We start from the raw sequence: 23326 nt of genomic DNA on the forward strand, positions 1-23326 counted from the left end.
TTCATTTATTATTTTCTGGGTATAATGATGAGATAGAAAAACTCACCCAAAAGAGAACAGGAGGCAATACTCACTGCCAGGGATATAATCAATATGGATATAAGTAAGATGTCAGAACTAAAATTCAAAATGTTGATTATAAAGATTCTAGCTGGGCTTAAAAAAAAGCATAAAAGACACTAGAGAAGCTCTTTCTGTAGAAATAAAAAAAAAACTGAAATTTAATCAGGTGGAAATAAAAAAGGATATCACAAAGATGTAATAAAAGAATGGAGGCCCTAACCAGTAGGATAAATGAGGCAGAAGAGAGTCAGTGGTATCCTGATTGACCCTTCATTCTCCAATAGGATTCTCTTTAACCTCCATGTATTTGATCCTTCCAAATTTCCTCTTGTGATTGAGTTCAAGTTTTAAAACATTGTGGTCTGAAAATATGCAGGGAATGATCCCAAACTTTTGGTACTGATAGAGACCTGATTTTGTCAACCAAAATGATGAAGAATAAGGAAGCTGAGAAAAAAAGAGATAAACAACTACTGGAACACAAGGGAAGGGTTCAAGAGATCAGCGATATCATAAGGAAAAACAATATTAGAATAATTGGGGTCGCAGAGGAAGAGGAAAGAGAGAGAGTAGGGGAGGCAGAAGGCTTATTTGAACTTCCTTAATCTGGGGAAAGAAATAGTCATTCAAGTCCAGGAAGCACAGACAACCCCCCACCCCAAAGTCAGTAAGAATAGTTCAATACCTTGATATATTAGAGTGAAACTTGCAAATTTCAGAGATAAAAAGAAAATCCTGAGAGCAGCTAGGGGGAAAAACACCTGTAACCTAGAAGGATAGAAACAAAAGACTGGCAGCAGACCTGCCCAGAGAAACCTGACAGGCCAGAAAGGACTAACATGAAATATTCAGGGTGCTAAATGAGAAACTATGCAGCCAAGAATACTTTATCCAGTAAGGCTGTCATTCAGAATAGAAGAGATAAAGATTCCAGGACAAACAGAAAATAAAAGAATTTGTGATCACTAAACCAGCCCTACAAGAAATAGTAAAGAGGATTCTTTGAGCAAAGAGAGAGTCAAAAATAATAAAGATCAGAAAGGAACAGAGACAATATCAGAAACAGCGACTTTACAGGTAATAGAATAGCACTAAATTACTATCTTTCCATAATTACTCTGAATGTAAATGGACTAAATGCTCTAATCAAAAGACACAGGATATCAGATTGGATTAAAAAGAACAATAAAACCAAGATCCCTCGATATGCTGTCTACAAGAGACTCATTTTATTTTTATTTGTTTAAAAGATTTTATTTATTTGAGAGAGCAAGCAAGCCCACAAGCAGTATGAAAGGGCAGAGGGAGAGGGAGAAGCAGACTCCCTGCTGAGCAGAGACTCTGATTCAGGGCTCAATCCCAGCATCCTGAGATCATGACCTGAACCAAAGGCAAACACTTAACTGACTGACCCACCCAGGTGTCCCAAGAGAGTCATTTTAGACCCAGATTGAAAATGAGCAAGTGGATAACCATTTATCATCCTATTGGACACCAAAAGAAAGCTGAGGTAGCAATCCTTATATCAGACAGCTAGATTTTAAACCGAAGACTGTAATAAGAGATGAAGAAGGACACTATATCATAATTAAAAGGTCTATCCAACAAGAAGATCTAACTATTCAATTTATGCCCCTAAGATGGGAACAGTCAACTATATAAGCCAATTAATAACAACATCATTTTATCCTAAAGCAACAGAATACATATTCTTCTCAAGTGCACACAGAACATTGTCCAGAATCAATCACATTCTGGGACACAAAATCAGGTCTCAACCAGTACCAAAAGTTTGGGATCATTCCCTGCATATTTTCAGACCACACTGTTTTAAAACTTGAACTCAATCACAAGAGGAAATTTGGAAGGAACAAATATGTGGAGGTTAAAGAGAATCCTATTGGAGAATAAAGGGTCAACCAGGATATTAAAAAAGAATTTCTTTAATTCTTCATGAAACTAAAAAACTCATGGAAACAAATGAAAATGAAAATGAAAACAACTCTTCAAAACCTTTGGAACGGGGCAGCCGGGGTGGCCAAGTGGTTTAGCACCGCCTTCAGCCCAGAGTGTGAGACTGGAGACCCAGGATCCAGTCCCGTGTCAGGCTCCCTGCATGGAGCTTGCTTCTCCCTCTGCCTGTGTCTCTGCCTGTGTGTGTGTGTGTGTGTGTGTGTGTGTGTGTGTGTGTGTGTCTCGTGAATAAATAAATAAAACCTTAAAAAAAAAAAAAGCCCTTTGGGATGCAGCAAAGGTGGTCTTAATAGGGAAGTATATAGCAATACAAGCCTTTCTTAAGAAACAAGAAAGGTTCTCAAATACACAACCTAACCTTACATCTAAAGGAGCTAGAGAAAGAACAGCTAATAAAGACTAAACCCAGCAGGAGAAGAAAAATTATAAAGGTTAGAGCAGAAATCAATGAAATAGAAACCAAAAGAACAGTAGAATAGATCAACAAAACTAGGAGCTGGTTCTTTGAAAGAATTCATAAGATCAATAAATCCCTGGCCAGACTTACCAAAAGGAAAGGAGAAAGGACACAAATAGATAAAATAATGAAAGAGGAGAGCTCAAAATCAACTCTGAAGAAATACAAACAATCATAACATATTATGAGCAGCTATGTGCCAACAAATTAAGTAATCTGGAAGAAATGGGTGCATTCCTAGAAACATCTACACTACCAAAACTAAAACGAGAAGAAACAGAAAACCTGAACAGATCCATAACCAGCAAAGAAATTGAAGCAGTCACCAAAAATCTCCCAATAAATAAAAGTAAAGGACTGGATGGCCTCCTAGGGGAATTTTACCAAACAATTTAGGAAGAATTAATTCCCATTCTTCTGAAGCTATTTTAAAAAATAGGAATGGAAGGAAAACTTCCAAACTCGTTCTATGAAGCCAGCATTATCTTGATCCCCAAACCAGACCAAGATCTCACCAAAAAGGAGAATTACAGACCAATATCACTGATATAATGAACACAGATGTCAAAATTCTCACCAAGTTACTAACCAATAGGATCCAACAGTACACTAAAAGGATTATTCGCTACAATCAACTGGGATTTAATCCTGGGATGCAAGGGTGGTTCAAAATCCACACATCATTCAATGTGATACATCACAAAGGATAAGAACCATATGATCCTCTCAGTAGATGCAGAAAGAGAATTTGACAAAATACAGCATCTTTCTGGATTAAAACTCTCCACAGTGTAGGGATAGAGGGAACATACTTCAATATCATGAAAGCCATAAATGAAAAACCCACAGCAAATATCATTCTCAATGGGGAAAGCTCTCAGCTGAACACAGCAGGAACACGGCAGGGATGTCCACTCTCACCACTGTCATTCAACGTTGTACTAGAAGTCCTAGCCTCAGCAATCAGACAACAAAAAGAAGTAAAAGGCATCCAAGTCAGCAAAGGAGTCAAATTCTCACTCTTTGGAGATGATGAAAGACTCCACCCTAAAATTGCTAGAACTCAAACAGGAATTCAACAAAATGGCAGGATATAAAATCAATGCACAGAAATAAGCTGCATTTCTATACACTAACAATGAGACAGAAGAAAAAAAATGAAGGAATTGGTGCCATTTACAATTGCACCAAAAACCATAAGATACCTAGGAATAAATCTAACCAAAGAGGTGAAGGATCTGTACTCAGAAAGATATAGAATACTTACAAAAGAAATTGAGGAAGACACAAGAAATGGAAAAACATTCCATGTTCATGGATTGGAAGAACAAATATTGTTAAAATGTCTATGCTACCCAGAGCAATCTACATATTCAATGCAATCTCTATCAAAATACCATCAACTTTTTTCACAGAGCTGGAACAAATCCTGAAATGTGTATGGAACCAGAAAAGACCTGGAATAGCCAAAGGAATGTTGAAAAAGAAAACCAAGGCTGGTGGCATCACAATTCAGGATTTCAAGCTCTATTACAAAGCTATAATCATCAAGACAGTGTGGTACTGGCACAAAAACAGACACATAGATCAATGAAACAGAACAGAGAACCCAGAAATGGGCCCTCAACTCTATGGTCAACTAATCTTTGACAACACAGGAAAGAATATCCAAAGGAAAAAAGGCAGTCTCTTCAATAAATGGTGCTGGGAAAATTGGACAGCCACGTGCAGAAGGATGAAATTGGACCATTACCTTATACCATACACAAGAACAGACTGAAAATGGATGAAAGACCTAAATGTGAGCAGGAAACCATGAAAATCCTAGAGGACAACACAGGCAACAACCTCTCTAACCTCAGCCACAGCAGCTTCTTGCTAGACATGTCTTCAAAGGCAAGGGAAACAAGGCAAAAATGAACTGTTGGGACTTCATCAAAATAAAAAGCCTGGGATCCCTGGGTGGCGCAGCGGTTTGACGCCTGCCTTTGGCCCAGGGCGCGATCCTGGAGACCCGGGATCGAATCCCACGTCGGGCTTCCGGTGCATGGAGCCTGCTTCTCCCTCTGCCTGTGTCTCTGCCTCTCTCTCTCTCTCTCTCTGTGTGACTATCATAAATAAATAAAAAAATTAAAAAAAATAAAAAAAAATAAAAAATAAAAAGCCTGTGCACAGCAAAGGAAATAGTCAACAAAACCAAAAGACAATCCACAGAATGGGAGAAGATAATTTGCAAATGTCTTATCAGAGAAAGGGCAGGTATCCAAAAATCTATAAAGAACATCAAATGCAACTCTAAAGCAATCTTGCTTTATCTGATAATTTGAAGTCAGGTAAGTTAGAAATTTTATCTGACAATTTGAAAATCAATTTTTTTCTGATTATTTCCTTTATAATTATAACTTTATAGGATATATTCAATCCACTGTCCTTAGACAGTACACTCCACCTCCTCATTGTGAGCAATATGAAAGTAGTGTACGTGCACATTTCCTCCTTCCACTCCACCAGCCAGTTTTATTTGATTACATTTTTCTTATTCTTTTAATCTTGTATTTTTAGGTATATTTTTACTTCTGTTACTTGATGTGTCATTTTTACATTTGTCTCTTGACCCTCTGCTAAGAAGTCATCTGACTTACACAATCTGTTCTTTCTATGTGCTAGATAGAAATATATCTGTTGATAATAGTACCCCTGATCTCGGAATAATTTTTGTCTACTATTAATATAGCCAGTTCAGATTTCTTTTGATAGAATTTGTATGGAATATCTTTTCCCATCATTCTACCTTCATTCTTTTGATGCCTTTGTGTTTTTATTTTTTATTTTTTTAAAGATTTTATTTACTTATTCATGGGAGACACAGAGAGAGAGGGGCAGAGACACACAGGCAGAGGGAGAAGCAGGCTCCCTGCAGGGAGCCCAATGCAGGACTACATCCTTATCTTTAGTCAACAAAATGTGCCAAATACCATCAAAATGTATCAAGTGGGCAGTTTCTGTTGCTGCCCTCTGGGTTCCTCTAGTGCTTTTCCACCAGACTGTTAGGCACTTTATGTCATTTATTACTATTACAGAACATTTCTGTGATGTTAATTTAAAAGCCTTCTATATAATTTAGTACACAGGCCACTTGTGAAGGCTTGACTCAGACTTTATGATAAAAAACATTTATCATGTGCTATTCCATGTAAGAAGAATTTAAACTCTCCTCTTCATTAGACCTGCCTACAGTAGAACTAAAATAGCTTTTCCGGAATGGGAGCACTGATTTGGAAAGATCATGAGCAGTCAATTCAAGAGGAATGTAATTGAATACTTGAAATGTAAATTAGCTTGTAATCTGACTTTGAAAATAAAGCAAAAGAAAAGCTCCCCACCCCCCCCTCCAAAGGCCCTGGACTGAAGGTGGTGCTAAATCGCTGAGCGCTGCCCCGGTCCCCCCACCCCCCCACTCCCCAGGCTGCCCTGTCTTTGTTTTTTAAAGTGTCACTCATAACATAGTATACAGTGTGGGCTTATTTTGTTGTTTTGCATTTTTTAATCCAATCTCTACTTTTTGATTAGAGTGCTTAGTACATTTCTATTTGAAATAATTATTGATAAAATGGATTTGATCTTCCATTTTCCTCTTTGCTTCCTTTTTGTGTTAACTAATTTTTGTTCTTCAGTTTCTCCCTTTGTGACTTCTTTTGTTTTAATCAGATATTTCTTCCTCCAAATTTTAATTTCCTTATTGGCTTATAACTATATAGCTTTGCATTATTATTTAGGTGTATCTCTAGGTATTATCCACATGCTGATCACATAACAGTATATTTAACATCAAATTATTTTTAGTAAAACAGGAATTTTTGAAACTGTAGGGTTCTATTTATCTAGTCCTTTATGTGGTTGTTTTACACACACACAAATTTTGATCCTCTATTATTAGATTCATACACATTTAGAATTATTACATCTGCTTAGAGAATTGACCCCTTTGTTATTATGTAACACTCCTTTTTATCCTCAGCTTTATTCAGAGATCTCCATTGCATGAATTAATATAGCCACTCAAACTTTTTTGATTAGTTTTAGCATAATATATCTTTCTCCACCCCTTTGCTTTAACCTACCTGTATCTTTATATTTATCTCTTCCTTTACTTATGTAGATTTGTGTTTCTGAGTTATACCATTTACCTTTTCCCTCAAGAACTTCTTTTATCATTTCTTACAGAATAGGTATTTTGGTGATGATTTCCCTCGATTTTTGTTTGTCTTAAAAAATATTTCTCCTTCACTTTTGAAGGATAGTTTTGCTGAATATAAACTTCCATGTTGGTGAGTTTTTTCTCTTAACATTTGAATATTTTATTCAACTCTCTTCTTGATGGTATGGTTTCTGATAAGAAATTCAGTATAAAAAAAAGAAATTCAATATAGTTCTTTTTCTTGAAGAGGCAAGTCATTTTATTTCTCTAGCTTCTTTCAAAATTTTCTCTTATCTTTGCTTTTCTGGATTTTGAATATGATATGCATCATATACGTTTTTTAAGGGTTGGCATTTATTCTTGCTTAATGTTTTCTGAGATTCCTGGATCTCTGTTTTGGTGTCTGTCATTAATTTTGGAAAGGTTTTGGCCATTATTTAAAATATTTTTCTTGGGCAGTCCCAGTGGCCCAGTGGTTTAGTGCTGCCTTCAGCCCAGGGTGCGATCCTGGAGACCCCGGATCGAATCCCACCCAAGCCCCCTGCATGGAGCCTGCTTCTCCCTCTGCCTGTGTCTCTGCCTCTCTCTCTCTCTGTGTCTCTCATGAATAAATAAATAAATCTTTAAAAAAAAACTATTTTATTTTATTTATTTTTTAAAGATTTTATTTATTTATTTATTCACGAGAGAGACAGAGAGAAATGTAGAGACATAGGCAGAGAGAGAAGCAGGCTCCATGCAGGGAGCCTGATGTGGGACTTGATCCCAGGACTAGGATCATGCCCTGAGCCAAAAGCAGATGTTCAACCACTGAGCCACCCAGGCATCCCTTAAAATATTTTTCTGGTGTGCCTGGGTGGCTCAGTTGGTTAAGTGTCTGCTTCCGGCTCAGGTCATTCATGATCCCAGGGTCCTAGGATCCAGCCCCACATGAGGCTCCTTGCTCAGCAGGGAGCCTGCTTCTCCCTCTCCCTCTGCCTGCCATTCCCCCTGCTCGTGCTCTCACTCTCTGTCAAATAAATAAATAAAATCCTTAAAAAAGAAAAAGAAAATATTTTTCTTACTCAGTTCTCTCTTCTTCTGGTAGTCTAATTACATGTATGTTATAGTTTTTGAAATTGTCTCACAATTCTTGAATATTCTGGGATTTTCCTTTTCATGCCTTCTTTCTCTTTGTATTTCAGTTTGGAAATGTTCTATTGATCTATCTTCAAACTCACTGACTCTTTACTTGACTGTGTGCAGTTTACTGAAGAGCCCATGAAAGGCGAATGCCTGTTACAGTGCTCCTTTTGATTCTTAGAGTCTCCATCTCTCTGCTTACATTATCATCTATTTTTTGCATGTCTAATTTTTCCATTAGAGTCAACAACATAGTAATCATAGTTATTTTAATTTCTCTAACTGATAATTTTAAAATCTTTGTCATATGAATTTTAAGATTTTATTTATTCATGAGAGACACACACACAGAGAGAGAGAGAGAGAGAGGCAGACACACAGGCTGAGAGGGAGAAGCAGGCTTCATGCAGGGAGCCTGATGTGGGATTCAATCCCAGGACTCCAGGATCACACCCTGGGCTGAAGGCAGGCACTAAACCGCTGAGCCACCCAGGGATCCCTGTCATATGAATCTGATAGTGATACTTATTTTGTCTTTTCAGACTCTGTGTGTGTGTGTGTGTGTGTTACTTTTAGTATACCTTGTAATTTTTTGTTGAAAGCTGGACATATTGCATTGGGTAACAGAATTGAGGCAGATAGGCCTTTAGTGTGAGATTTTATATTAATCTAACTAGAAGTTGATCTGTCTTTAATGCTTGCTGTTGTTGTAGGTGTCAGAGACTTCAAACTCTTCTAGTGTCCTTATTTCTGGTTTCTCTTTTGCCTTTGGGCTCCCCATCTACTCTTCCTTAGGGACAGTCTGCATCTTTCAATTTTTTCAGCTATAATCCATTGTTATCATACTGGGGCTTTGCTGTTGTGAAGGCAAAGTGTAAGGTAAGAAAAACACTTTATAATCTTATTTAATCTCAGTCTTTTCATGGGTCTGTGCTTCTGGGCTGTGATCTTCATTAAGTATTTTATAGTTTCCCCTTCCTCCATCCTTGGGTGGAGGCATCTGTCAGACCCAGGAGGGGATATTTCTTGGCCTTACACCATGAGAACTTGGTGGGTTTTCTGGAGATAAAAATCATGAAAGGGTAGGGTCTCCCCCACCCTGGCCCCAAACTGTGGTCATCAAGAGTTTCTCACTGTCATGTAAGTCTACACTCAGCCTCTGGCCTAGCAAATTGTCAAAATTATTTAAGTGTCTCTACCAGTTCACTGGCTTTTGCTCAGAGTAACTGGATCTTTTGTGACTTCTGGAATCCCCTGTCTCTCCAGATTTGGGGCTGGTAGTTTGCTGTGCAACCTCGGTGCTTTGAAGGGTCCAAGAGAAATCATTAAATTTTTATTGTTGTAAAGCTAGAAGAGATGACTTCTAAACTCTTCACATTTCTATGCTGACAGAAGTCAATTACCTTCTATGTAAGATTTTATTTTCTCTTGCTGCTTTCAAGATTTTCTCTTTATCACTGATTGTTTGCAGTGGAGGTCTGTAACAGAATGTGGTTTTCTTTGTATTTATTCAAATTGGGGTTGTGGAGCTCTATCAGATAATTAACCAAGTATTATTCATATTTCACCAGATATGGGGAGTTAGTAATTTTTCTTTTCTTACACATTTTCTCTCTATATATCACTCACTCACTCACTCACTCCATCAACTCTTTTTTGCTCTCCTTCTTTTGGGATTAAAATAAGCATTATGTTGGATTATTTGGTATTAATAGGCCTCTGAGGTTCTATCTTTTTCTTGTTTTTCTTTTTGCTCTTTGGGTTGGATAATTTTTATTTATCTTTTTTCACCTTTACTGATTTTTTTTCTGTCATCTCCAATCTATTGAGCCTATCTAGTAAATTTTTTTTGTTTTAGTCATTGCATTTTTTCAGTTTTGAAATTCTTATTTAGCTTTCTTTTTATAATTTCAATTTTCTGGGATGCCTGGGTGGCTCAGCAGTTGAGCATCTGCCTTTGGCCCAGGGCATGATCCCAGAGTCCTGGGATAGAGTCCCACATGGGGCTCCCTGCGTGGAGCCTGCTTCTTCCTCTGCCTATGTTTCTACCTCTCTCTGTGTGTGTCTCTCATGAATAAATAAATAATATCTAAAAAAATTTTCAGTTTTCTGTTGAAATTCCCTATTTGTTAATTCATTGAACTCATGTTTCCTTTTTGATCATTAAAAATCATTGTCTGCTGAATCTAACATCTGGGCCCAATTTCAGCAAGGGTCCATAAACTGCCTTTTATCCTGAATGTAAGCCACCCTTTCCTGTTTCCTTGCATGTCTGGTAGTTTTTGGTTGAAAACTGGATGCTATGGGTGATGTGTTGTGGAGACTCTGCATTCTGTTATATTCCTCTGAGGATTGTTGGATTTTGTTCTATTAAGCAGTTAACTTACCTTAATTCTAACTATAAGCTTTGTCTCCCATATAGAGTGTAGCAGCTGAGATCTCTGCTCAGCATTTTTCAGTTTCCAGCTGCTGCTTTCATAGACTTGCCCCTTGGAGTGTTCTCTACCTTTGTAAGACAAAATAAGCTGAAAGTTTGGAAAGACTCAGATTCTGGGTCTTATTGTCTCTGAGGCTTCCTTGTTTCTAGCTGATCTGCCAGCCCCAGCTCTGCTCTCTGATACCACAGGCATTAAGGCTTCTGCCTTTATGCCATATGAGCTGCGTGTGAGTTGGAAACACGTACAGTCAAAAAAACAGCTATTGCACATATTGCATTTGGTGCAGTTCTGTCTTTCAAGAACACATTCCTCTCTCACATCTGCCTGCTATTTCTTTGAGCCCCTTGGAGTCTTTCTTACATATGCATAGCTTAGCAGTCAGGCAAAGATTTGGGTAGAATTTATACTTATATATGGGGACCTACACTGTCTGTGGCTCTTTTGCTTCTAGCATTTCCTTCTAACTTTCCAGGTGTTCTGAAACCCTCAGCTCTATCTTTTGACTCCTTAGGTCCATGAGGCTTCAACATTCTCCTGTCTAAGCCACTCATGTTGGAGAATATACAGTCAAGAGAACAGCAAATACAAATCTTATCCAGTGTGGTTCTATCTTTCAAATGTAAATTCTTCTGTTGTTTCTACCTCCCATGTTTCACCAGGACTGCCCCCCAAAACCAGCAGTATGTCTCCCATGCGTGCAGTTTAGCAGTTAGTCAGGGATTTGAGAAATGTTTATATTCATATTTTGGGGTTCATTCCTTCTGGAACTGTTCTGAATTCAGGAAATCACACCTAAATGGTCTTCTGTTCTGCCAACCCTAAACTTTATCTTCTACCACCATCAGCCAGTAAGGCTGTGATGTTCAGCAGCAAGATTTTTGGGTGGGACAGAAAGTATTCACAGCCAAAACAAGCTACAAACTTACAACTCTTACTCTTGCAGTCAACTTTCAAGAGCAAATTCCCCTACAGTTTCTGCCTGTCTTAGTCACTTTCCAATACCTTCATTCAAGAGGTTAAGAAAAACAAAACAAAACAAAAACCCAAAAGGTTAAGAAAGAGGGCTTTATTTTTTATTTTTTATTTTTTTACTTTTTTAATAAAACTTTTTGTGGGAGAGCTTGCTGGAAAACTTTTGCGACAGGCATTATTGGAAGTCCCAAAGAGCTGTTTTGTTTTGTTTGCTATTTGCCTTTAGCTTTTCCTCTTTTTTAAATTGTAGTATCTTGATATTAATTCTATAATTTTTCTTTTTGAATACCTGTCTTTGAATGAGGTAAGTCCTTCCTGTACCAGTTACTTAAAGGAGATTCATCTGGGAAGGGGGGACAGAGTAATTTTTCTTATCCTGCAGAATTGAGTATGATTTACTTTTTCCTCAACAACTGAGGTTGGTGGCTCAGGGCTGTTCACAATGCTATCTTTCTCTCCCACCCTGTCACACTGACAGAAAGCTCTCTAAAAATGTGGCTTGTCTATATGATTCCTTGTTCAGCCACCATTTCCTCTTCTTTGCCTTGAAATCAACTGAATAAAACTGCTGGTTCCTGCCAGCAGTCCTTGCCCATTGTTGCACTTTGCAACTCTCTTTTTAAATTTTTTTTTTAGTTTTTCTTAATTTTTATTTATTTATGATAGTCACAGAGAGAGAGAGAGAGAGAGAGAGAGAGAGGCAGAGACACAGGCAGAGGGAGAAGCAGGCTCCATGCACCGGGATCCCGACGTGGGATTCGATCCCGGGTTCCCAGGATCGCGCCCTGGGCCAAAGGCAGGCGCTAAACCGCTGCGCCACCCAGGGATCCCCACAACTCTCTTTTTAAAAGTCTGCATATTTTTAATTGAAGTATAGTTGACATACAGTGTATATTAGTTCCAAATGTACAGCACAGTGAATCAGCGTTTATATACATTACAAAGTGATTACCATGATAACTTTTTAGCATACTTTGCACTTTTTTGCACTCCTAATTGGCCTTCATTGTTCAACAGCCCTTCCTGCTATTTTTTTATTTGGGCTTTCTAATGTTACCTAGTTTTGTCAAAGATGATGTTGGCATAACTACTTCTTGGTCTTTTTGTTTCTTTCGGTTGGCTTCCCGGAGGAACTGAAAAAACAAAGCAAAACACTGAACTGTACCACCTAAAACCAGGAGCAATCACTAAAAGTTTTTGAAACTTTTTACTTTAAGGTAATTGTAGATTCACATAGAGTTGTAATAATGCAGAGAGATCCCCGTGAACACTCAGTTTCTCCAATGATAACATCTTGCAAAATTATAACAATATGCAACCAAGACACTGACAGTAATATAATCAAGATACAGAACATTTCCACCACCACAGCAGTCCCTTTTGTATCCCTTTGATAGCCACACTCACTTCCATCCCAACACCATGTGCTTATTTGCCATATGCCATTTCCTCTTTAGTGAAATGTCTCTTCATGTATTTTGCCCATTTTCTAATTGTTTGGATTTTATGGTTGAATTTTGAGATTCTTTATTCTGTTTTCATATATATGGTTTGAAAATATTTTCTCATGGTCTGCAGGTTGTCTTTTCATCTTCTTCACAGGGTCCTTTGCGGAGCAAAAGTTTTTTATTTTGATGAATTTCATTTTATTAATTTTTAATTTTGTGGATCATGATTTGTCGTCAAATCTAAGAACTTTTTGCCTCACCCTGGATACTGATGACTTTCTCCCTTTTTTTTTTTTAACTAAAAGTTTTATAGACTTACATTTTACATTCAAGTCTGTGATCCATTTTGAATTAATTTTATATAAGATGTGAAACTTCTGTAGAGGATTTTTTGTTTTGTTTTTGCCTATGAATATCCAGTTGCTGAAAAGGTGATCTTAACTTCATTGAATTGTTTTTACACTTCCGTCAAAATTAGTTGAGGGTATTTTGTGGGTCTCTTGTGAGTTTTCTGTTCTATTTTATTGATTTATGTGTCTATCACTTTGCTAATACTGCAGGACTGTGATTACTATAGGTAAATAATAAGGCTTAAAAATTGATTGACTGGGATGCCTGGGTAGCTCAGTGGTTGGACATCTGCTTTTGGCTCAGGTCGTTATCCTGGGGTCCCAGGATGAGTCCTGCATCAGGCTCCCTGCATGGAGCCTGCTTCTCCCTCTGCCTATGTGTCGGCCTGTCTCTCTCTGTGTCTCTCATGAATAAATAAATAAAATCTTTAAAAATAAATTTTAAAAGATTGATTCTTCCCATTTTATTTATCTTTCTCAAAATTATTTTACTTGTTCTAGTTCTTTTGCTTCCCTTATCCATACAAAAAGACAAATCTTGCTGGAATTTTGAAAGAAGTTGCATTTATTTATTTATTTATTTATTTATTTATTTATTTATCTATCTATCTATCTATCTTTGGGGGGGTTACCAAATTACTTATCTGAAGGAATGATACAAATGAAAGTAGCAGATGTTTTGGTACAACTTATAGAAAAGGTGAAGATAACCCCAACATGCATGCACAGCCTAAGAAGTTGCATTTAACAATTATATATCAAACTGGGGAGAATTGACATTTTTTACTGTTTTGAGTCTTCCAATCCACAAATATGATATGTTTTCTATTTATTTAAATGCTTTGTGGATTTCAACATACAAATGTTATACATACTTTGTTAGATTTATAACTAGGTATTTCATTTTATTTTCAGTGATTAAAATGGTATTGCATTTTTAATTCTAGTGTCCATATGTTTACTGTTAGTATATAGAAATACATTAGATTTTTATTTGTTTATCTTGCATTCTGTGACTTTGATGAATTCAGTTATTTGTTATAGGAAACTTTTGGAGATTCCAAAAGGCTGTTTTTATGTAGGCAATTATGTCATCTGTAAATAGGGACAATTTTGTTTCTTCTCTCCCAAACTACATACCTGTTTGGTTTCCTACCTTATTGCACTGCCTAGAACTTCTAGCATTATATTGACCAAGTGATGAGAGCAGATATCCTTGCTTTGTTCTTGATCTTAGATGTAAAATCTTCAGTCTTTCATTATTAGGTATAATGTTAGGTGTAGGATTTTTGTAGATGCTCTTTTTTAAGTTGAATAAGTTTTTCATGAAGTATAGAAAACTCACCTCTGTTTATGTCCCATTTTTGCCCTATTTATAAGATAATATTCTTAAATATTTACTCTGCATCCATTTAGAACCACATCAGATGCTGTTATAAATTTTACTTCCAGGGTCAAAAATAAATCTAGAAAACTCAAGGGAAGAAGGAAAGTATATTGTATTTACCCATATTTTTGCTTACCAAGTTCTGTCTTCCTTCCTGATGTTCTCTCAGTTTAGAGAAATTCCTTAGGTCATTCTTCTAGGGTATATCTGCTGGTGACAAATACTCTTTGTTTTCCTTCATCTAAGAATGTCTTGGTTTCTTCTTTATTCTTGAAATATATTTTCACTGCATATAGGATTCTAGGTTGACAGTTCTTTTATTTTAGCGCTTTAAAAAGTTGCTCAACCTCCTCCACCCCATGGATTCTGATAAGATACCCTCTGCATTTGAATTGTTTTTCTACTAAAGGTAAAGTGTCATCTGTCTCAACACTTTTCTTTGTCTTGAAAGAAAGTTCAGAAATTTGACCATTATGAGTCTTGATATAGATTACTTTGGATTTTCCTCTTTGATGTTAGTTAAGCTCCTTGAATCTGCAGGTTTATGTCTTTCATGAAACTTCAGCCATGATTTTTTTTTCTAGAATTTTTTCATCCTTGGATTTCTCCTCTCCCCCTGAGATTCTGATGATGCGTATGTTAGATCTTTTTTTATTTACCCACAGGTCACTTAGGCTCTGCTCATTTTTTTTTCAATTGTTCAGATTGGATAATTTCTCGTTTCATCTTCCAGTTCACTGATTCCTTCCTCTGTCCCCTGCATTCTTCTGATGAGCCCATCCGAGGCTTTTTATTTCAGTTACTGTATTTTTCATTTCTAAAATTTCCATTTGGTTGTGCTTTCTGTGTTGTTTGGTAAGACTTTTTTTTTTTTTTTTCATTTGTTTCAAGCTTGTTGAAACATTTTTATGATGCATTCTATGACTACTTAAAATCTCTGCCGGGTAACTCTAATATCTCTGTCTCTTGGTCCTGTCACCTATTAATGATCCTTTCTTCATTCAGTTTGAGATATTCTTGGTACTTGGTGTGCTGATGATTTCCTATTGAAAATTGGACATTTTCATATTATTTTAGGAGACTCCAAATATTATTTAAATCTGATTCAGGGGGCACCTGAATTCATGAAAGACACACAGAAAGAGAGGCAGAGACATAGGCAGAGGGAGAAGCTGGCTGCCTCTGTGGAGCCTGAAGTGGGACTCAATCCCAGGACCCCAGGATCACGCCCTGAGCCAAAGGCAGATGCTCAACCGCTGAGCCACCCAGGCATCCCTAAATTTAAAAATCTTAAAAAAAAATAAAAATAAAGCTTCTGATTTAGTTTCTGACACCACTCCAGAAGGAAGAAGGTAGAATGTCAGGCAGGAATAGTAATCCAGGTTTCCCTCTTTAGCTTCTGTTGAAACCTGAGGGTTTCTGTTGGGGGATGCGTGGAGTTCCAGCTCCCCAGTAGGCCTCACTGCTACTTTCCTGGGTAGCAGGGTTACAAGTGTCTTGTTACAGTTTCCCCAGTGTTCTCCAATGGCACTAAGGGATGGGGAGGTTCACTGAGGCCCTCCAAGGATGAAAGTTTCTGCTCCCTATTCAGACTTCTTTGATACAATGCCCCCATAGGGGGTGGGGAGTTGGGTGTCTCATTACAGCCCAATGAAGGTAGAAGTCTGGGCTCCCCACTGGGCCTTTGTTGGCATGGGTAGGGATGAAGTGATAATTTTTTCTGAGAAGTTTGATTGAAGTAGAGTTGTTATTACCTAAAAATTCTGTCTTGCTAAGCTGCCCCTTTCCTTGTCCTTTACCTATCTGTGCACACTGAGCTTAAGAAGCCAGTAACCTGGGAATACCAAAGTTTGCAATATATTAACATAACAGTGTGTAATGCCTTATTATATTAGTTTGTTAGGGTTGACATAAGAAGTACCACAGACTAGGTGGCACATACAAGAAAAATTTATTTTCTCACAGTTCTGGAGACTAGAAGTCCAAGATCAAGGTGTCAGCGGGATTTTTTTTCCTAAGATCTCTCTCCTTGGCTTGTAGATGACTATCTTCTCCCTGTGTTCTCACATAGTTATATACATGTGACCCTGGTGTCTTTTTATGTACCCAGCTTTCTTCTTCTGTTAAGGACACCAATCATATTGGATTACAGTCCTCTCAAATGACCTCATTTAACCTTAATTACCTCTTTAAAGATCTGTCTCCAAATACAGTCACATTTGGAGGAAGTTAGAGTTAAGACTTGAACATACAAATTTTAGAGAGTAACACAATTTAGCTCATGACAACTAGGGTCTAAAGGTCTCTGGCCTATCTGCCTTCTTTTCACCTTTTGGAGTCATTTATAATTGTTTATATATAGTCCAGGATTTTTAGCTGTATTTAGTGGGGAGAATAGTGAAGGGTATGTGTACTCTACCTTTCTGGAAGCAGAAGTCTCCCATTGAGTTGTCAGACTATTAAAACATATTTGATGGCCTAAGTAGATCTGAACTAAGGCCGAGGAGCAGAGCTCCTTGCAATGGATCTCTTAGAACTCTCAGACAATGAGGCTTCTGAAAGGTGACTCAGCATAAAGGAAAAGAGTGACCAAAAAAAAAAAAAAAAAAATCAGAACTAAGGTCCAAGAGTCAATAGAGTGTTTTAGTAGTAAAGTTGCAAAGAATAAGGTACTACATGACTTGGGAGATAAAATAGAGGGATCACAACTAGCTAGAGGACCAAGAAAGGCTTGGTTTTGAGCACATGACTAGAACCTATCCAAGTTACCCATCCCAGGGCTGTGGGCTCACCTTGGGAATGGCTGTAAAGTGAATCTAAGGAATTATAATACTTGGAGAGGAAGACCACTTTTGCTGAGGATCAGGAACTCAATACAGAGCGTGACACAGAGATGAAGCCAGTTCTTAGCCAATTGAATGGTTGTTGCCTTGGCAAGCTGACAGGGTCTGCACCAAGGCCAGCAGGGTCCATGCAGCAACACCTCTGGCAATAGCAGATGACCTGTTACATTGACCAGAGTGACTTCCAAGCCCAGGGCCCCTAGACTTGCAGCCCTGGTGCCCATGAAACTAAAATCAGAAGATACTGGAGGTTCAGCTGTAGTGGCTGCCCTGATGGCTTTTGGGGCAGGTCCAAGCTTCCCCTGCCCCCATCAGGCAGCAGCCAACTTCTATGAGCATGCCTAGGATTTCTCACACAAATATCTGGGAGAGTTTATCCCCTGGAAAAAGCTGCATTTCCTGCTAGTCATGTAAGTGGCTACAGAAACATCAAGATTTATGACACTGATGTAAAAATGACCTGACTTGTAGTTAGTGGGTACATTAAGGGAAGCACATTAGTCATTATTACAGCCCTTGTCTGAGTCCCTGGGCTATGGCCAGGAGGGGAAATGTGGGTTTTAAAAATGAAAACATCATTTCTTATGCAGGAAGTACTCCAACACCTCCTGTTTCCTCACAGTCCTTCAGCCTGTCTGGTTGCTACCTTGTCATAATGTTTGAATTAGAATGGTGAAATGTGCTGTAGAAGTGCACAAAAGGGAAACTTCTCTGGAACTGAAAGATATCTGCTGGGGTCAGCAAAACATATCCTGATTCCCACCTTCATGTTCAGAGAGCAAAAGGAGAACTGGACCTTCACATGGTCTGCGGATGCACGAATCACTGACCCTGGAGCACATGTGTATCTCCTGTTCATGAGCATCAGCCCTGCAGTCCCAGACTCCAACTTAGCACTTGATGGAGATAAAGGATAGACTCTCCCCTTCCTTTGTTGCATGGAAAGGTCCTCCTCAAGGAATTAGGGTGAACTACACTTTGTGGATCCAAGGTCTCTAACAAGATGAAAAGAAGTAACAACACTGTATCTGTTATCTTGGGCATATTCCTTAGGAAGAAGAAAGTGGTACCATTTTGGTGGCAGTAGATAGGAGCAACTGCCTACCGCCTGACATCGTTGATTGTATTTAAAACTCAGATCATTTTTGGCTCTGGTTTTCTTTTCTAAAGGTTGTCCCCTTCAGTTACTACCTATAGCTTAAAGCCAAGACCCTGTGGAGGAGACCCTACATTCTTGTACTCAATATTGTTTTAATGCTTGACCATTCCCTATTTTCAAGCAATAATGTCTTTAGTGTTTAGAGTAATCTTTCTGAAATGCAAATCGGATTAGAAAGGGTCTTTTTCCATTTGCATTGTTCCTTCAGAAGCTACTAGGAACTGTTATAGATTTAGGTTTAATAAGGAAGATGGGAAGGTTATCAGTCCACTCAATCTTTTAATGTATAAGTCTTTTTTTAAAAGATTTTATTTATTTATTCATGAGAGACATGGAGAGAGAGGCAGAGACATTAGGCAGAGGGAGAAGCAGGCTCTCCATGGGGAGCCTGATGCAGGACTTGATCCCAGGACCCCGGGATCATGACCTGAGCCAAAGGCAGATGCTCAATCACTGAGCCACCCAGGCGTCCCCAACATAGGAGTCTTATTATCTATCTCCTTTCTTTAGTCTCCCCCTGCACTCCACTAGTGTCAATCACAAAGTTCAGAAGGGCAGATACATAGCCATAGGAGAGCCAGACATAAGCCAAGCGCCAGTTGGGACATTTAGTCCCAGATGGGAGAGTGACCAGAGGTGAGACTCAATCTGTGGTGTAAACATATGACAAAAGCCCTCCTGGCCTCCTCTTTGCTGGAGGTTTTGAGACAGCAAGTGCACCTTGATGAGAGAGAGACAGAGACAGAGACACTGAGAGAGATGGAGACAGAGAGAGAGAGAGACAAAGAGTCAGAGAAAGAGAGACAGAGAGAGAATTAGAGAGAGGAGAGAGCAGGGAGGGGAACTCTCTGGAAGTCTGGTATCATTCTGTCATGTTGCATCATCATCACAAAGAGATTAAATCTGAAGTAAAAAATGGCAAAGGCTCAAAGAAAATAAGTCACGCAGACTGAGGAATGACCTAATTAAAACACCACTCTCTCTGCTGCCATGTTCTATTTATAGCTGAAATATGAGCATTCCTGACAGGAAATATAAATTATAGCAAACCTAAGACTTTAAGGCGGCAGGTTCAGGTTTGCTTAATAAATCATCTCTGTGCTCATGAAGTGGGATATTTTTATTCATATGATTTTTCCATGTTAATGAAACTGTTAGTTCAGATCTCCTTTCTGCATGAGGTGACATTCATCGGATGTATTATTCAGGGATTGAGTGGAAAGGAGGAAAGAGTCCTCTTGTATGAAACCTTTAGCTAAATACACACAAACTTTATGCATCCCCCATTGTCCTCAAAATATACCTCAATGCTCATTCACGAGGTTGGTTTTTCAGGTTATTTTATAGCTGCTATTTTCAGATATCATTATAAATAATTACGTTTTACTGAAAACATCACAAAAACCAACCAGTAAGAAAAACAAAACCTTGAAAGCCTTATCTTAAATGTTAAGAGAAAAAAAGCAGAATAGATAACTTGTGAGTAAGCAGACCTACATTTCTGAGACCCCGGTACTGGAGACCTGGGTGAGGATGCCAGCGAGTCCCTCGTTGTTCTATGAGCTGGGACAGAATGAATCTTTCAGGGAAGATTGCTTCATGGTTTTTTTTTTTTTTTGGAAAAAATATTTAACAGACCCTCTCAGTGCTTTGTTAAAGTGTTTTTATTATGATGCATCTAGGGATCCCTGGGTGGCGCAGCGGTTTGGCGCCTGCCTTTGGCCCAGGGCGCGATCCTGGAGACCCCGGATCGAATCCCATGTCGGGCTCCCGGTGCATGGAGCCTGCTTCTCCCTCTGCCTGTGTCTCTGCCTCTTTCTTTCTGTGATGGGACTATCATAAATAAATTAAAAAAAAAGAAAACTTTATTATAATGCATCTAAAAGATGTGTTTAAGACAAGATTTGAAGTCTAAATGTCACTGTGGAAGTATTTTTAGATAAGATTATTTCTTAGATCACTAGACTGAGTACAGCAGGTGACCCTCCATAATGGGGGGAGGGGGCTTTATCCAATCAATTGAAAGTCTTAAGAGAAAAAAGACTGAGTCCCCCAAGGAAGAGGAAATCCTGCCTCCAGATGGCTTTTGGACCGGAGGTGAACCATCAACTCTTCCCTGGGTCTCCAGCCTGCAGATCTCAGACTTGTCAACGTCTCTCTCGGTTCCTCCCACCTCGTGCGCGCGCATGTGGGAACACACATGTTACACACACACAAATATATCCTATTGGTTCTGTTTCTCTGAAGAAACACACACGGCTACAAGTTAAATACTTCAAGCTATAAAACCAATAAAATCAAAGGAACAACTCTGACATAATATGACAGATATTAGGTCGGTGGTCTCTGATGTTGGGTTTCATGGTGGAGAAATGGCTTTTCTGGACTATTTCAATATTTCATCTGTTCTTATATTTGACTTTATTTTTTTTAAGATTTTATTTATTTATTCATGAGAGACACAGAGAGAGAGAGAGAAAAACAGAGACATAGGCAGAGGGAGAAGCAGGCTCCACGCGGGAAGCTGGATGTGGGACTCGATCCCCAGGACTCCAGCATCACGCCCTGAGCCAGAAGGCAGACGCTTAACCACTGAGCCACCCAGGCCTCCCTTATATTTGACTTTAAAAACACCAAAGCCAGGGCGCCTCCGTGGCTCAGTTGGTTGAGTGCCTCCAGCTCGGGTCATGATCTCGGGGTCTTGGGATCCAGGCTGGCATTGGGATCCCTGCTCAGCAGGGAGTCTGCTTCTCCCTCTCCCTGTGCCTGCTGCTCCCTGCTTGTGCTCTCTTTTTGTGTCAAATAAATAAATAAAATATTTTTAAAAAGTAAAAACACCAAAGCTAATCAAAGTTGTTTCTATGAATGTACTGTACAAAACTATATAAATAATGAAGGTTTTTGCAAGTCTTAGAAAATTAGAATTTATACTTAATTAAAATTTTGCCAATAAGCAATCTTCAAATAATAATTTTGTAAAGCTGTTTTATTCATTGGAGGATAAAATTAACAATGTTGCATTACTTAAACCTACATGAAATATTATCTCACACAATTATTGCTGAAACTGGGAAGAAAAATATTCTTCACATAAATAAACTGCTTTAGTAGGCATATACAAATACAAGACATTTAAGAACCCACTCTTTTTTTTAAGGACTTTTATTCATTTATTTGAGAGAGAGAGAAAGAGCATGAGTGGGGGGTGGGAGAGTGGGGTGGGGGGGACAGAGAGAGAGAAGCAAACTCGCTCCATCCCAGGACCCCAGGATCATGACCTGAGCCCAAGGTAGACACTTAACCCACCGAGCCACCCAGGCGCCCCAGTATAACAACTCTTAAACATGACCATGGTATCGATTGCCAGAAAGCAGAATCTTTGTAAGCAGCATGCTTATATTCTCATATGCTATAGCTAATTAGATTCTTCTACCACCTTATTCAAGCTGTTGCAAATCATTCATACAGTGTGCCATGATAACATTTGGACTATAGCTCACAAACTTCACAAATGCAAATGCAGCCACTAAAAATTCTTGCCAGTACTCATTTATAAGCTGGTCCACCATATATTCTAGAATTATACTTTTTGAAAAAATTATCACTGAAATGAAAGCACCATATATTTAAAATATCCTATTCCCTTATGCGTAAATAACTCTTCTTTTTGATGTCTTTTTTTACAGAGTGTGCATGTGTACTCATGGAGAGGGAGGGGCAGAAGGAGAAGGAGAGAATCTCGAGAAAACTCCACGCCCAGAGCAGAGCCTGACTCAGGGCTCAATCTCAGGACTCTGAGATCATGACCTGAGCCGAAATCATGAGTCAGATGCCAAAGACCGAGCCTGCCAGGCGCCCCTCTCTGCTAGCTCTTCTTATAAGGACATGAATCTTATTCAATTAGGGCCCCACTCTTATGACTTAATTTAACCTTAATTACTCCAAATTTAGCCACTCTGGGGTTAGGGCTTCAACATATGAATTTTGGGAGGACATATACATTTAATCCATAACAGGCTGTTTCTGTTTCTTGGCTTTTTTGAATAATGCTGCTATGAAAATGGATGTACAGCATGGGTTTGTTTTGTGCTGAGAATAAATTCTCGAAATCAAATTTAAATTTAGAAGCAGCTCAAATTAAGGTAAAAAAATCATTCTGCAATTTTTATCTTTGAAAGTCAATCACCTAAATGCATTGAGTGACGGTAGGGAATTTCTCACTGACACCTTCTGGTGAATTGGATGGTTGCAGAATGAAGGGTTGGTGCCTTCGCTGCCTGCTGAGTGCAGCTTTCCCAGGGGTCTGACTAATCTTAGCTCAACTCACAGGAGACTCATCAGGAGCATGCAGGCTCCTGCATGTTTGCTTCTCTCTGTCTGTCTGTCCCTCCTCGCCCCCACTCTCCCACCCCCCACTCTTCAGATGGGTGAAGGATGAATTACAACAGATCATCAAAAGGGACAGAGACAAAAACCACTCCAGGGTCTCAGGGACTAAAAGTGGGGCCTCCTCATCACTGGGGATCTCTTGGTCTTTCTGCTCTGCTTACCTCCACTTGGCTTCCTTTTCCTTTTTCATTCTCCATGACAGAATCCAGAATAATCCAAGATCTGACAGCAAAGAGACTCACCCCATCTGCTCCAGCAGAAAACAGACCAAAAGCACAACAAAAAACCCATCCCCTAACTGGCTTGGTCCTGGACCAATCACTGTGCATGGTGACCGGCCACATGTCCACCCCTGTTGGCCAATGACTGGATCTGTTGACAGAACACATGCAGGAATGCAGCAAAGACAAGATAGCACTGTGTCTTCAGGGAAATATAATACACTATACAAATGTGACTTACTATTAATAATCATTTTTAGTTTATTTGATACTCAGTTTCCTCACCTTTAAAATGGGAAAACCTA

General features: G+C 38.8%; 1 long non-coding RNA gene across 1 annotated transcript in view; it reads right to left on the reverse strand.

Annotated features, from left to right (window-relative positions):
- The window catches only part of LOC144311780 (uncharacterized), a 38600-nt gene extending 15544 nt beyond the window's left edge, over positions 1-23056 (reverse strand). The window contains exon 1 of the long non-coding RNA XR_013377304.1: positions 22962-23056. This is a non-coding gene — a long non-coding RNA (uncharacterized LOC144311780). The remainder of the gene's footprint in view (positions 1-22961) is intronic.
- Between the last annotated feature and the right edge of the window lie 270 nt (positions 23057-23326).

Source organism: Canis aureus, chromosome 4, assembly GCF_053574225.1.
Source record: "Canis aureus isolate CA01 chromosome 4, VMU_Caureus_v.1.0, whole genome shotgun sequence".
In the NCBI taxonomy this organism is placed as follows: domain Eukaryota; kingdom Metazoa; phylum Chordata; class Mammalia; order Carnivora; family Canidae; genus Canis; species Canis aureus.